General features: G+C 35.7%; 1 protein-coding gene and 1 pseudogene across 2 annotated transcripts in view; one reads left to right on the plus strand and one right to left on the minus strand.

Annotated features, from left to right (window-relative positions):
• The window catches only part of GRID2 (glutamate ionotropic receptor delta type subunit 2), a 1,226,675-nt gene that overhangs the window by 363,993 nt on the left and 845,654 nt on the right, over positions 1–17,028 (minus strand). The gene's annotated exons all lie outside the window — the stretch shown is intronic.
• Positions 1,346–3,034, plus strand: LOC107531830 (elongation factor 1-alpha 1 pseudogene; annotated as a pseudogene).

Genomic DNA, 17,028 nt, shown 5'->3' on the forward strand with positions numbered 1-17,028 from the left:
GGAATGAAAATTTAGAATATAAATGGACTAAAACTGAGCCCATTCTCTTAGCCATGCCTTTTGAGGAGTACTTCTAGCTCTTTAATAAAAATCTATTTAAAAATCAATATTAGAATCCCATCACATGTGTTTATAGATTTTATGAACTATATAGTAAAAATGTATGGGATTTTATTATTAATGTGGCTTAATTTATCAATAATTCCCTTTACTAAATCCAAAGTAAATGCACCTGAGAGAAGCTGATTTATTTATAAAAACAATTTTGGAATCCTTAGATGAGAAATAGATAAGAATCTTCCCTTGTATGATGCAGCTTTAACAAGGTTTATTTCTCAGGAATATTGACTCAGTCATTATAAGGACCTTTCTGTATAATCCCCTGCTAAAACTGGAGATATCAGGTGCTTTTCTTTATATGAAAGCCATTTTGGAGATTTATTAAAATGTAAATTTAATTTCAAGAGGTATTAATTTGGTTAAAGTAAGAACAAATTCTCTGGATTCAAACATATTAAATTATTTTCAAAACGCAGATATACAGAAAATAGGCTTAAAATTCTAAGATATTAATTTTTGAGAATAAATACAACAATCATTGTATCTACTGTAACAGTGGGGATTGTAACCCACCTCACCATTCTTTTGATATTGTTTTTGTAAATGCTGACTCTGACTAATATGTAGTTTGTAGATAAACAACATGCTTGTGCAGGAATACTAGGAGTGAACTTAAAAAGATACAGTCTCCAACGTTCAGTCATCCTAGTTCTGGGAGATTTGCTGACCTTCAACCATAGTACTAGGATGACATAGAACCAAGATGACACACACCAGACCATCACTTGACCAGTTTCGAGATCCTTATCGGAATGGACTGGGCAGGCCTGCATGTAAAGAACTTTTCAACTCCCTCCCCTTGATTTCTTTGTTCTGCTTTCTCTCTCCCTCCTTATAAAAACCTCTGCCTGCACTGAGATGTGGAGATGACCTTTGGACAAGAGTCCCCCATCTTCTCGAGATGCTGGCACTGGAATAAACCTCTTTCTTTTTTCACCAGCATCTGTCTCAAAGGTTTGGTTTTTGTCGCAGCAGGCATCGAACTTGGGATTTGGTTACACTGCCATTTATGGAGGGGTTACTGCACACCTGAAATTGTGCTGAACATTTACATTCATTATTTCATTTAATCTTAATCACAAAGCCCTCTGAGTTTAAAATTATTAACTTAAACCTTATAAAATCAATGAAAACATATTTTAATAAAAAAGAAATGGCGTGGAAACAATTTTCCACTTAAGATAATACATGACCTTTTTTTTCCCAACGGGTTTGCCACCAGAACACAGGTGTCTTGAAAACCACCACTAACAAACCCAAAATGGGAAAGGAAAAGACTCATATCAACATTGTCGTCATTGGACATGTAGATTCCGGCAAGTCTACCACTACTGGCCATCTGATCTACAAATGTGGTGGGATCGGCAAAAGAACCATCAAAAATTTTGAGAAGGAGGCAGCTGAGATGGGGAAGGGCTCCTTCAAGTATGCCTGGGTCTTGGATAAACTGAAAGCTCAACGTGAGCGTGGTATCACCATTGATATCTCCCTGTGGAAATTTGAGACCAGCAAGCATTATGTGACCATCATTGATGCCCCGGGACACAGAGACTTCATCAAAAACATGATCACAGGCACATCTCAGGCTGACTGTGCTGTCCTAATTGTTGCTGCTGGTGTTGGTGAATTTGAAGCAGGTATCTCCAAGAATGGGCAGACCCGTGAACATGCCCTTCTGGCTTACATACTGGGTGTGAAACAACTGATTGTTGGTGTTAACAAAATGGATTCCACTGAGCCACCCTACAGCCAGAAGAGATAGGAGGAAATTGTTAAAGAAGTCAGCACCTACATTAAGAAAATTGGCTACAACCCTCACACAGTAGCATTTGTGCCAATTTCTGGTTGGAATGGTGACAACATGCTTGAGCCAAGTGCTAATATGCCTTGGTTCAAGGGATGGAAAGTCACCCGTAAAGACGGCAATGCCAGTGGAACCACACTGCTTGAAGCTCTGGATTGCATCTTACCACCAACTCGTCCAACTGACAAGCCCCTGCGTCTACCCCTCCAGGATGTCTACAAAATTGATGGTATTGGTACTGTCCCTGTGGGCCGAGTGGAGACTGGTGCTCTCAAGCTCGGCATGGTGGTCACCTTTGCTCCCGTCAATGTTACAACTGAAGTAAAGTCTGTTGAAATGCACCATGAAGCTTTGAGTGAAGCTCTTCCTGGGGACAATGTGGGCTTCAATGTCAAGAGTGTGTCTGTCAAAGATGTGTGTCGTGGCAATATGGCTGATGACAGCAAAAATGACCTACCAATGGAAGCAGCTGGCTTCACAGTTCAGGTGATTATCCTAAACCATCCAGGCCAAATCAGTGCTGATATGCACCTGTGCTGGACTGTCACACAGCTCATATTGCTTGCAAATGTACTGGGATGAAGGAGAAGACTGATCGTCGTTCTGGGGAAAAGCTGGAAGATGGCCCTAAGTTTTTGAAATCTGGTGATGCTGCCATCGTTGATATGGTGCCTGGCAAGCCCATGTATGTTGAGAGCTTCTCTGACTACCCTCCTCTGGGCCGTTTTGCTGTTCGTGACATGAGACAGACAGTTGCTGTTGGTGTCATCAAAGCAGTGGACAAGAAGGCAGCTGGAGCTGGCAAAGTCACCAAGTCTGCCCAGAAAGCTTGGAAGGCTAAATAAATATTATCCCCAATACCTGCCACCCCAGTCTTAATCAGTGGTGGAAGAACGGTCTCAGAACTGTTTGTCTCAATTGGCCATTTAAGTTTAATAGTAAAAGACTGGTTAATGATTACAATGCATCGTAAAACCTTCAGAAGGGAAGGAGAATGTTTTGTGGACCATTTGTGTTTTTTTTGTGTGTGTGGCAGTTTTTAAGTTATTAGTTTTTAAAATCAGTACTTTTTAATGGAAACAACTTGACCAAAAATCTTTCACAGAATTTTGAGACCCGTTAAAGTTTAATGAGGAAAAAAAAAGATAATACATGATAGCAAGAAACTACCCTAATAAGCCTTCTGTATTATATGTAAATCTTTGAAAATCTACCTACTGTTTCAAGCATTTCTAAATCTATTTCCTTGCAAATACTTTTATTATTTAAATAAAAGGAATTTGCTACTTGACTTCCCAACTGGCATTCCTCATTTGAATTACAGAACAACAAAAATGATTTTTTTTTTTTACCATTTCCTCAATTCTCCTAAGAGTGGTACATAGCTATTACCAGTCAAGTTGCACAGGAAAAAAGTTAAGTAATTATATACCATGGATGATTTAGGTATTTAGGCTAATTCTCTGTGTGAACAACACTGGTAGGGCTAACTACCACAGCAAAGATTCACTTAGAGAATTCATACTCTCTATGTTAATTTAGATTTAGGGAAATAAACAAGATCCATTAATCAAGAAAAAAGCCCTTTGGAGTACAAAGATGTAAAAGATGGTTCCTGTTCAGAGTTGACAACATCTTGTTGGAGAGACAATAAATGAGCATGTCTATAAGTCACATTTACATAACTGTACTATATACTAATATAAATGGCTACTACATTATAACATGAAGAGGAAAACTGATAAATCATGTTACTATTTACAGTGCAGAAATAAAATTAAAGAAAGGATAGCAAATGGTTCCAGTGGGGAAATGATGGGAAATAAGGCTGAATACAGAAGGTAGGAATAGATTATAAAGGACTCTGAAAACTTAGGAAACTGGCTTAAGGCGAGATCAGAAAGGGCAAATTTTCTCAAGTAAATACCCATGTGTCCACCACCAAGGCTAATAAAGAATATGATGGCTCATTGGAGGGCCTTGAGCAGAGGTGTAATATAGACACCAACCCAGAGTACTATCTACTTATGTATTATATACCCATCCAATGATTAGTACTCTTTGAAGGTTATGTATATCCTACAGATGTTTTCGAAGTTATCTTACAAATTGGGCATTATCAATGAGGCTCTCTCAGAAGCAACAGGGGATATAAAGAAAGAGAAAAGCCAGCCTAGCCTTCATGGTAGTCATGGTGTAAATGATAAATCACACAGACAAATAATTAAACAGTAAAATATGACACCCATAGTAATAGAGTATAGAGAGTAAAGACTAGGAAAAAGTAAAATGTAATATTTGACTTGAGCGATGCAGAAAATTTTAAAGTAGAAAAGAAAGGGAAGAGCACCCTAGTTTCAGAGAATAATGTGAGCAAGTGTTCAAAAAACTGAGCAATTCTGTGTGACTAGAACATCAGGGGAGTGTGTGTGTGTGTGTGTGTGTGTCTGTAGTATTAAGGAGTAAGGAGAGAAATGTTAAATGATAAAGCTACAGATGAGCACAGAGATTAGCAATTTATGAGAAGCCTTGTATCTTTTAAAAGAAGTCTGGCCTTCATTTACATATCTGAAAGTTAGAGAGATTATTAAGTAGAGAACACGATAATGTCTGTTTGACAAATATAGGTATTTGCTGTTTGTGTAAAGGCGAATGATAGGGTTAAGGTTCTTAAGAAGGCAATAGTCCTAAAGTAAATTATTTGGACTTCACTAAGGGAATTTCAGTGAGGATTAGCAGAAATGGGGAGCATCTGAGATCCATTTCAGAAACAGAATCAATAGACTTTTGTGCCAGATTGCAAAACAGCGTGAAGAGAATATGCACTGGAGATGATATCTGGATCCTAATTTGGAACAAACAGATGGATTACATTTTCATAACCACTTTCCTAAAGTGGAAAACATCTGATTCTGCTATAAACACTCTTTGTGTTTATAAAATATTTATTAAAAGAAAAGGCAATGGCCTTATATATATTAATGCCGTGATAGAAACCTAATTTTAAAATGCTTTATAGAAAATGTGCTTTCAGGAAGGCTAAATCATGGTTATCCAAAGATATAAAATTCTAATCCCTGGAACTTGTAAATGTTGCCTTATTTGGAAAAGGGGTCTTTACAGATGTAATTAAATTAAGGCTTTTGGAATGAAAGTATTATCCTAGGTTACTGAGTGGGCCCTAAATCCAATGATAACTGTCCTTATCAGAGTAAGGCAGAGAGAGATTTGACAGACTGATGAGGAGGCAACGAGGGCATGGAGTGATGCTGCCATAAGTCAAAGAGAGCCTGTGGTTACCAGAAGCTAAAAAAAAGAATTCTACCCTAGAGCCTCCACAGGCAGTGCAGCCCTGCTACATCTTGATTTAGAACGTCTGGCCTCCAGAACTGTGAGAGAATAGATTTCTGTTGTTTTAAATTAATCATTTTGTGGCAATTTGTTAAGACAGACATAGAAAACTAATATACTCTGTTTTAATCATGTTTGGGACCTGCCATAAAATAAAAATCAGTGCACATATAAATATTAAAAAATATGTGTTTAATGAATGTAACCAAAACCTTTTCTTTCTCTCTCTGTCTCTGTTTCTCTTTTTTAGATGGAATCTACACTGTCTTCTAAATTAAAACTTTGCCAACTCACTAGCACTGGGAAAGAGCAGAAATCCTCAAATTTTTTCAACCTATCTTTTTACTTTTGCATGCTTAATTTATAGTAAGACTAATCCAGTTTAGTAATAATAGTATTCTTGTTTTAACTGAAAATATTTCATTTACCTAACAGCTGACTAGCTTTCCATTAGCATGAAAATGTTTTGAAAATTGCTTTGAAAATGTTTACTTTTACATTCAACTATATTTCATCTAGATATAAGATACTTTTATTTTTAAAAATAATTTTCAGTTATCTATAATCTTATCAAATTATTCCCATAGTTAAGAATGTAATTATCTCCCCTTCCTTACAATTCTCCCTTTCCTCTCCTTCCCAACAGCTTCCAGAGACTGCCAGTTTTCTAGTTAAATTTCATAGGATGGTAAGTAGTAGTTACAACTTTATATCCTCTGGCTAAGAATTCACCATCACTTTCTCATTTGGGCTAGATTACAGCTACTAACTGGGTTGAAATGGTGCTTATGCCTCACTAAGACATTACTTAGCGAAGCCTGTGTCTTAACTGGTTTTGAGAAATTCCATAGTTTGAAGGTCTTTAAGCATTGACACTTCATAGAATTGCCTTTTGTGATGAAAAGATGGACTCTTTAAATAGAATTGTATTGTTTTCTTTTTTCTCTAAAATAAACTCATGTCTTTATATAGTTTTTCTGTAATCATTGTTGTCTCCTGATAAATTATCTGCTCTAATTCAGTCAGCCTCACACTATTCTTTTTCCTAAAGATAATAAAACATTTAGTGGTAACTCAACCCAACACCCACATCTACGACATTTAACTGAAGAGCTCACCCACTTTATTAGTTTGTAGACATTAATCAACACTCTTCTTTGTATTTTCTTTCAACTAGCTTACATTTCATTTAACAGTGTTTTCCAAGCCAACTTAAATTAATTTTACAATCAAAATTTCACATGGCATTGTTTCCAGTACTTTGCTAGAAGTCAAGGTGTATTACATCTACTCTACTCTGTTCATTTACTAAAAGCGGTAAAGCTATCAAAAAGCAACCAGCTTTTTGACTAGCACAATTTGTTTTATATCAACCTATTTATTCTATTTATTTCTCATGACTGTGCTTTCCTTTCTTTCCTCTTTCTTATTTTAAACCAAACATGTAATAGAATTTTAAGAATAATTTTTCTTTTTTTTTTTTAATTCTCACCCAAGGATATGTCTATTGATGAGAGAGAGAGAAACACTGATGTGAGAAACATCGATTGGTTGCCTCTTATATGGCCCTGAGAATAATTTTCCATTTTTGTACTTTCTTATCTCAATAAATAAAATGTATTATATTTAAGAAATACATGAGTCATTTTATTTAAAACACTTATTAATAGTTCTATAGATTTGAAAAAGTATTAAACTCAAGGTAAAGAGAGAGGAATCTAAACTTTTAAGATGACATGAATTGGTGAACTTAATTTACAGTGACTTGGTCGGAGAATTAATTTAGCACTAGCTAGCTCTGATACAACTCCTCCAAGTATCCATCTTAGTAATTCCCATAATGATTTCAACAGAAACAATTTTTTTAAATGCCACAGGTGTCACAACTCAGGTTAGGGAAAAATATGTATGATAAATTCTCATAGAGTTCTGTTCACTAAATCAATAGTTGCAATGGATTAAAAAGCATATATGCTTAATTTGTATGATTCATACTTCATACTCATAGCCTAAGGAAACAATCAACGTACTTTGATTCTCTGTATATTATATAATCCATTTGAGTATGCATAACATTAGGACATAATAATTATTCTAAATATATATACACACACACACACATATATATATATTTATAAGCCATACATATTCTTTTACAAGTTAGCACAAAGAAATTAGAAATATACTTTATTAGGACATAATAATTATTATAAATGTATACATATCAGCTGTACTTATTCTTTTTCAAGTTATCACAAGGACACTAGAAATATACTTTGATTCTTTCTATATAATATATCCCCTTTGATGATTACTAATTTTAGGATGTAAGAGGTATGTGGACCAGAAAAGTAGTCAGCCATCCTGAGCTACATAAGAACTATTTTCACTAATAACCAGAGCCCTTGTTCTGCCCTTCTACCTCTGCCTTCTTAGTTTCTCTCTTTCTGCAACTATTCAGAGACTACTATTCAGATCAGGAACCATTGCAAGGTGACTAGAAAGGGTTAGATGATGATGATTCTGAATTTGGAAGACTTAGTTATTGAGTGATAAGTGGTGTAAATCAGGTGGTGTCTGGAGTAAATGCTCTGTGATAATCAGATAAACTAAATTTAGTAAATCTCTGTCCAAAAGAAAAACATATAAGCAAAATACCTATTCAATGTAGTACATTTAATTAAATATTGAAAATATCAATTTGATCTTTAACTCTAGATTTGAGAGGGAATAAAGTTGACCATTGACTAAATGATATTTCAATAAAATCTTTACCAAAAAATAATTTATATAAAAGAATATCTCACATATTTAGAAAATAGAAACATTGGCATTACAAATCAAATCTTATAGGGTAAAGCCAACTGATCTCAAATGAATATTCTAGTAATTATAATTATTAAGTGCAGCAAAATTAAAATAAACTAAGCATGCCACTAAAGAAGCAAAAGAGTAACAAAGTAAATTCTTTGTGAGGCAGAGAATGGAATATATAAAAGAAAAAGTCAGAAACTAATAATTAAAAAGAACACAATAAAATTAATACAAACATTAGTAATCAAAGAAATGAATACTAAAACAATATAAGTAGACTTTTTAACCTATTGGATTGGTAAAAAATTGAAAAGAATGATAACACCAAGTTTGATGTGAGGTGAGAAAAAAGACATTTTCATTTTTTGCTAGTGGAAGAACACATTGGTATACCTTCAGAGAGGAAAAATTGTCACCTGATGTCAAAAACCTTAAACGTGAATATCATTTGATTCCCAAACTCCAGATTTAAGAATATATCTGTGAAAATAATTTGATGATAGTGTATATAAGTATATGAATACAGATAGTCAAAAGTGCTTTTATTAATAAAAAATTTGGAATCAATCTTAATACCTTAAAATCAGAAAGACTCAAACAGAATATGGTGTGTCCTTGTACTGAAACACCCTCCTTTTCAAAAAACATAAAGATACACAAAGCACATACATACATATTTTTTGACATGAAAAATGTTCACAATCTGCTCTTAAGTAAAAAAAATATAATTATAAAATAGTGTGAATGGACTGACTCCATTGTTCAAAAATATGACCCATTGCTCAGAAAGGTACATGAGGAAAAATACATGTTAATGTTTTAGTAATGAAATTTCAGTAATTTCTTTTTTGCCCTACTTTTCTCCATTTATACATAAATAAATTTCTTTGTAATATAAAAATGCAATTATAGACTATTTTGTATAATTAAAATGTATACTACACATAAAAATATAAGAAGTAGCTAAAGTTTTAGCAACTGTTAGATTCACTTCCTGAAACGCCTCTATCATTAGAAGACTAAAAATGAAAATAAATGAACTAAGCATTCAATTCAATAATTTAGAAAAAAGATCATAAAAGCAATTTTACTAAAGGGAGCACACAATAACAAGAGAAACAGAAGCCAACAAATTAGACAGTCTTAACGTGAAATTAATAAAATAAAAAATTTTCTATTGCAAAAAAATAGCACATTGTATAAAGAAGACAAAGCAACAAGAATGAACAAAAAAAGATTTTAATGAAGTTAGAGAAGTGGTCTAGTGCTCTTGGTTTTATATGTGTTATGAGCCATATTAAATTTTTTAAAGTTGATAACAATTTTACAAAATAAATTGTAAAATTTATTTTGGCAGAAAGTAGCACAGTGCCTGGTCCATAGGAGATTTTTCAGTAAGTATGTCCTGAATTAATGAAAGATATTAAGCAGATGAATTTACAATTAATATATATTTTTTTAATTATGATTTTATGTGATTTTATATGATTATGTTTACAGTTTATAAAGCTCTTTCTGGGTCTGGTTTGTAAAACAAAGGGCAGCCCACCAAGAAGAAAGGGAGACAAGTAAGTCATGGTGATGTTTTGGGCAATGGCTAATGGGGGCAGCAGTGGAATTTGAGAGGAGAAAACAAACTGGAGCTATAAGTAAGAGAGAAAATCAATAGTAAGTGCCAACTTCTTGGTTGTGGGTAATGATGAAGAGTGACAAATTTGAGGTTTATACCTTTAATCTATGTGCAGTAAGAATTCCATTCATCAAGCCCATTCACAACCAAGATGTGGTGTGGTTCTCATTAGTGCTCTTTACCAAATATTCTGTTCTTTTCTCTTCAAGATGCATAATTGAATCATACTTTCTTGAATCCTTGTGGTTGAGTGCAATCATTAGAGCAATTTTATTCAAGGAATTGTGAGGTGAAGTAAAATGTGTCACTTGCAGGATGATTTCTTTGCTGATGTGAATGCCTGCTGAGTTCTCTCTTTCATAAACTGTTGAGATTATAAGCAAATTCTAGACAGTGGTTGTTCTGTCAGCCTATGGACTAAAGATGGTGACAAATTCTTTTAACTTTCATGATTAAGAAGTGGAGGTTAGTTTTCCACCCTGTGAATTATAGGATTGACTGCTTAAACTAAGCGAATGTAGCAGAAATGATACTGTACCAATCTCAGGTCTAGTCTTAATGGGGATTGACAACTTCCATTGCCCCCCTCTTGGAACCTTTGCTCTTGGGACATGACCTCTGGGTTCCTGGGACATGACTTCTGGGAACCCCGCTGCCATACCTCGAGAAGCTCAGGCCACGTAAACAGGCTACATGAAGGTTGTCCAGAAACAGTGCCATTGGAGCTCCCAGACAGTATTCAGCATTAATTGCCATGTGAGTGACCCATGCTGGAAATCCAGCCAATCAATGCCCCAGAAGACTGCAGAGTGGAAGGCCCATGCACTGAGCCCATTCAATCCATAGAATGATGAGAAGAAGTAATATGATTATTGTATTAAGCCACTAAATGTTGGGATGGTTTGTTTCACAACATTAAATAACCATAACAGTCTGAATCCAGGAATAAGAATGTTGATGATAGGAAGCAGAGACCACTCTCTGCAGACTATTCTCATAAATCATAAGCTAGAAATAAACCTTTATTGTCTTAAGTTATTGAGGTTTTTGGGTATTGGTTACATAAGAATAGCCTAGCCAATCTAGACTGATATACATAGGATGTAAAAGAAGAAATAGGTCTGTTTGGAAATTCAAAAATAAGCTCAGTTTTAGACATCCAAGGGGCACCCAGGATATCCAGAAGGCATTTGGGTGTTAAGCCCAGGAAGTCTAGTATCACTCTACAGGTCTTTGTGAAAGGTGTATATATGGGTGATCCATTCCAGGAGAGTGTGTAACAGGGAGACTACACTGATTTTAGTGCAGTTCAAGATTACATTAAGTTTTTGGTAGTTTTGACATTTGAACTATAAATCATTATTATAACCATATAAGACAATTTTGATACAGAGACTGATAAAGTATAATCTTCATCATCAAGAAATGCTCAGCCTTCTTTAATTTCTACTAATCCATAATGCAACCATTTTCCTTAAAAACTTTTTTTTAAAAAGGTTTTTTCCCCTTCCTATTATGTTTCATCTACAGTCAGTCCTTTCTGCAACCTTAAGATTCTGTTATTCCCAAGTTCATATCAACTACAGATTTGATGAGCAGGACACAATCTGTATGCTTTAATAACTGGTCACTTTAACGTCTAAATAGCATAAGATATTTAGCATAAAGGTTACTGAAAGATTATGAAAAAAATTATGAACTCTAATTAGGTATCCTTAGGACAATATGAGTTCAAAAAGAACAAGTTATACCAAATAATCTCATTTAAAAGCAAATGGTGTTGCCTGGCTGGGCATGGTTCAGCAGTTGAGCATCGACTTAGGATCCAGGAGATTGTGGTTTGATTCCTGGTCAGGGCACATGCCTGGGTTGTGAGTTCCATCTCCAGTCGGGGGCGTGCAGGAGGCAGCTGATCAATGACTCTCTCATCATTGATGTTTCTCTCTCTCTCTCCCTCTCCCTTCCCCTCTCTGAAGACAAAGAAGATATATTTAAAGCAGACTGGTGCAGCCATTATGGAAAATAGTATGGAGGCTCCTCAAAAAATTAAAAATGGAGCTGCCTTTTGACTCAGTGATCCCACTTCTAGGAATATATCCTAAGAATCCTGAAACACTAATCAGAAGAATATATGCACCCCTATGTTCATAGCAGCACAATTTACAATAGCTGAGATCTGGAAACAGACCAAGTGCCCATCAGTAGATGAGTGGATAAAAAAGTTGTGGGACATTCACACCATGGAATGCTACGAATCTGTAAAGAAGAAGGATCTTGTACCCTTTGGGACAGTATGGAAGGACCTGGAGAATATTATGCTAAGCTAAATAAGCCAGTCAGAGAAAGACAAACATCACATGATTTCACTTATATGTGGAATCTAAAGAACTTAATAAAGTAATGAACAGACATAATTCAATGACATGGAAGCATGGAAGAGACAGAGAAATCTCAGAGGGATGGAGGAGGGTGGGTGGGTGGGTGGGTGGAGGGGGAGAGATTAACCAAAGAATTTATATGCATATATACACAACCCAAGGACACGGACAATGGTGGGGAGAGGGACTGGGGAGGGGTGTGGGACGGGATGGAACGGGTCATTAGGAAGAAAAAGGGACATCTGTAATATTTTGAACAACCACAAAAAGAATGGCAAAAAAAAAGAAAAAAGATATATTTTAAAAAAAGCAAATGGTGTTGCCCTAGCCAGTTTAGCCAAGTGGTTAGAGCATTGGCCTGTGGACAGAAGGTCCAGGGTTCAATTCCAGACAAGGGCATGTACCTCAGTTGCAGGCTTGTCTCCAGCCCCAGTTGGAGCATATGCGGGAGGGAACCAATGGATGTGTCTCTCTCGCTCTCTCCCTTCCACCCTCTCTGAAAAGCAATGGAAAAAATATCCTTAGGTGAGGATTTAAAAAAATATAATAATAATTTAAAAAATAAAAGCAAATGGTGTCACTGGGGTATCTGAAGAGACTCCGTTATATTTAATATCTACCTTCTATTCACTATAACTGTGGAAAGATCATCAACCTTGTAGAGTTTCTTTCACGAGTACCTGAGTTGTGGAGTGCTTGAAATATATGTTTTTATTCAATAGCAGGAATAACCCAGTAATTATTTCAGCAATGCTGATTTGAGGTCCTCACAATAATGCAGGGTGTAATCAAGGTTGGTAGGTGCATTCTCTTTTCCATGGGGTTCATTTCCTTTTCACAGTGAAAATCATTCTCTTTCCTGTCGAAGCAGGAAAGTTAAGTGGAGTAGAGTCATGCAGCTTTCTCTTGGTCCTCTGTTAACATGTCACTCTCAGCCCCAAGCAGCAGACCTTCCTTTCATCTTTCTTGATTTGAACATGATTTTACATAATTCCTTTTGTTTCCTTTGGAATTTTTCTCAATCCCAGTTTTGCTTTAAACTCACTGGCAATTTTCTGAAGTGTCTGCATTATTATTCCATCCTCATTCTTTCTCATATGCCACTAGTTCCATCACCTTATGTGTCCTCACGTTCACTGGTGAGCTTCCTGGGGAGCTGTACAAACCTTTTTATGTACCCCACAATTTTCATCTTCATTAGCACCACCTGAGTTTCCACGGTCTGAAGTCCATTTTTGACAATCTCCCTTTCATTTTGTGAAATCTTCACTATATTAATATATGAGCTCCTAACCATTCTTGCGCCATGCTTTCTTAAATATGGGTTTTTTAATTCTAGCAGTTTCCAACACTGCATGTGACTTCTTTTTTCTGGCTTGCTCACATAGCAGAATTGAATGATTCATTTTTTCCAGGGTTCCCGGTGTTTTTCCTTCTTCAATAAGTTCCTTTCCATTGGTAGGACTTAGGTCTAGTGAGAGGCCCTGCTATTAAGTTTAGAATTTTACCTAAATACCTAGTTTCCACAGAATGTTCTTATTGATGAATAGTGGAAGTCCCTGATAACTATTATGTCTTATCTCTAAGCCACTTTTATAACAAGAATATGAGTTTTGTCTGTGAGTTCACCTGGCTCCCTGAAGTACCATTTCTGTTCTCTCATGGCACCATTTCTGTTCTACTCTCCTCTGAACCTCACCCAGACATTACAACTATAATGTTTTCATAATGCTAGGCATACTCAAGTTCTGACAAATTGATGGGGAGAGAGTTCAAGGGAGGCAAACTGGAATTAGGGTAGCTAGAGGAGCTTTGAGCCAAACATATTCATTATAGAGTTTGAACTAAGGCTATTTCAAAGAACACTGATAATAACAAAACCCATCTAGCTCTATAGGAATACATTTCCTTTTCCTCATTTTCCTCACCCATGTACGGGAGAGCAAGTCTGCTGCCCGTGGATAAACTATTTCCAGAATGAAATTGAATGCATCGGGCCATAGAGTTGGTTATCACTTGCTATTAAGATCACCCAACAGACAGTAGAATATAGGGTTCTAGAGCCAGACTGCCTGGTTTATATCCTATATGCACCAGTAACTACTTGTGTGACCTGGGGCAGATTACTTAACTTTTCTCGGACTAAGTTTACTTATCCATTAAATGAGGATAATGAACGATTCCCATTTCTAGGAATGTTATGAAGATTAAATACGATAATATGAAGGGCTATGGTATGACTCGCACCTGGTGAGGGTTATTTCTATCTAACAGGTGCCTGACAGAAAGGTAACATGCAGCACTAGAACGACTGCAAGTTTCACAGTAAGGTATGAAGTCCTCCTCGGTACTGCTGCTTATGAGCGATGTGGTCCTAGGAAACAATTTCATATTTGAGCTTCTGTTTTCTTTTCTATAAAATGACAATGCAAGTATCTAGTTCATGGTATTGATGTGAGAATTAGGGCACGGCATAAAGGTTGAACTTAAAGCGTGAGACATAACATAGACACTCTTCCACTGGGAGATCTTAATATTTTTAAGACTCTTCCTGCCCTCAAGGGGTTTATTGTGATGTCTGAGAGGCAGTACTAGGTCATGATTAAGATCATTTGCTCTTAAATCAGATAGATTTATGTTTAAATTCTGGCTCTGATCCTTATCAGCTATGTAAACTTGAGAAAGTTTCTTGAACTCTCAGAGTCTCCCATTCTTTATATATAAAATAGATATTCACATAATACCATTATGAGAATTAAATAACCTAAATAAAGAGTTTATCACAATGGCAAGAGCATCATAGTTGCCCTCCCTATTATCATTGACTTGACTCTGTTGTCATGAAACAAATTTCTTACTATAATTTGTAGATTTGCCTACAAAAATAAAATATAATGGAAATCAAATTTCCAGTTGGCTTAATAGTTGTATTTCTGATAGTAAACTAATAACTCAGAATTGCATTCTACATATCAGCCTCTTGTGAATGTCAGTAGCCTCAATCAGTCTCAAAAGGCTGACCCACTTTGTTTGATGACAAGTTTCACTCATAGAACCTGCAAAACTTAGCTGGGATTATGTGAGAAGACTCTGTGTACTTTCACTCTGTGAGACCCTACTGGGCGGAGAGCTGGATTTCCTAGAAAATTCCATCCCAATGAAACAACTGCATCAGTGAGAAAGAAGAGTGAAATATTTATATGTATTAACATAACAGTATTTTCTACATTTTAAAAAGGTGATAAATGTTAATATACTAGTATGATTATAATTATTTCAATAAGGACTGGGATTTGATTCCTGATTCTGCTGATTGCTAGGTATAAGATTTTATACTTAGCTTCCTGGTCTTTGAAAAAGGTACACTAATCCCTATATTATAGAGTTCTTATGGGAATTAAAATATAAAGTATGTAAATACAAGTAGCATGTACATGTTACTTCATAGATATCCAAATAATATTTATTTCTATTCCATTTTTAATCTCTCCTTGCCTTACACTATCTACCACTCAAACTCTGCCGATTGCTGTACAGAATGACTCATGAAGATTTAATACAAATCTGCTTCTCATCTCCTGACTACAATTTACTGACATTGCACTCTTTGATGATACCAATACTTTATATTCTTTTCCACATCTTTCATAATAATCCATGACAATGTCTTGGAAGGACATTGCTGAGAAAAGCCATTAGAAGAAATACCACCTGTAATGGTAGCTTCAGGGAATTAAAAATTCTTAAGACTGCTAAAGCATGGTTCTGTGACAAAAACAGACACATATAAGGAATAAAAATTAAATTTACTGCTTTGTAAAACCAAGCATTTCCTTATATTTTCTTGGATTTCCCACCTCCCTGATGTGGTTGGTCTTTTGTATCCCAACTGGTAAAATACCCAGAAGATCCTGGGTGCAGAGGCTCAGTAGAATGACAACTGTCCCAGGGCCTCTGAGGGAGCAATCTATGAGAGCCAATGTCCCAGAAACTCCAGTGGGACCACAAACACAGTCCAAGGACTCATCTTCAGCAGAATAATCTGGGAAGGGTATTCCAGGAGATGGTATTTATCTATATTCTAAACCATAGGTGAAGGCCATGAGTCCATAGCATTAGTTATGTTTTAAACTCTTTGCTTCGGATTGTGTTGACAAACTATGAATTCTTCATTTTATTTGTACTTCACTGAGCTTCTAATATATAATCATGACTTACATATTTGACTCTAAACTTAAGTAGCTCATCTGTACAAATATATATATATATATTTTTTACTTTCAGCTTTGATTCAAACACATGTTGCTATTTGTTTCATTTCAATTTGGGGTACAGAACAGACATTCCAGATATTATTTTAATTACATGTGTGTAAAATGGGTAATTATTTTTTGCCAGCATATTTTTAACATGGTATTTTATCAGGTAACTTTTAGAATAGTTCTCCTTGAAGAAAAAAGCAATATAGCAGATACATGATCGGAAAATTTCATTTGTAAATACAAACCACAATGTTAGTCCTTGAAGATGCTTTTTTAGCAAGGCTTGCTACTTTCTCAGAATTTTTAATCAAACTAAACATGAAAATTTCTGGTTTACGCATTTATTTTTATTAAATATATCTTTATTGATTTCATAGAGAGGAAAGGAGAGGGATAGAGAGATAGAAACATCAATGATGAGAGAGTCATTGATCAGCTGCCTCCTGCACGCCCCCTACTGGGGATCGAGCCTGCAGCCCGGGCATGTGCCCTGACCAGGAATCCAACCCCAATCGCCTGGATCCTAGGTCGACACTCAACCTCTGAGCCACGCCCAGCTGGGATCTGGTTTATGCATTTAAACATTTCACAACTATACAAAGCCTCAGGTTATCATGTCATGTTAAGTCTCCAAGAACTTTGCTCCTCAGGATTGTGGCTGACCCACAT

The sequence above is a fragment of the Miniopterus natalensis genome, chromosome 1, assembly GCF_054644295.1.
Source record: "Miniopterus natalensis isolate mMinNat1 chromosome 1, mMinNat1.hap1, whole genome shotgun sequence".
NCBI lineage: Eukaryota > Metazoa > Chordata > Mammalia > Chiroptera > Miniopteridae > Miniopterus > Miniopterus natalensis.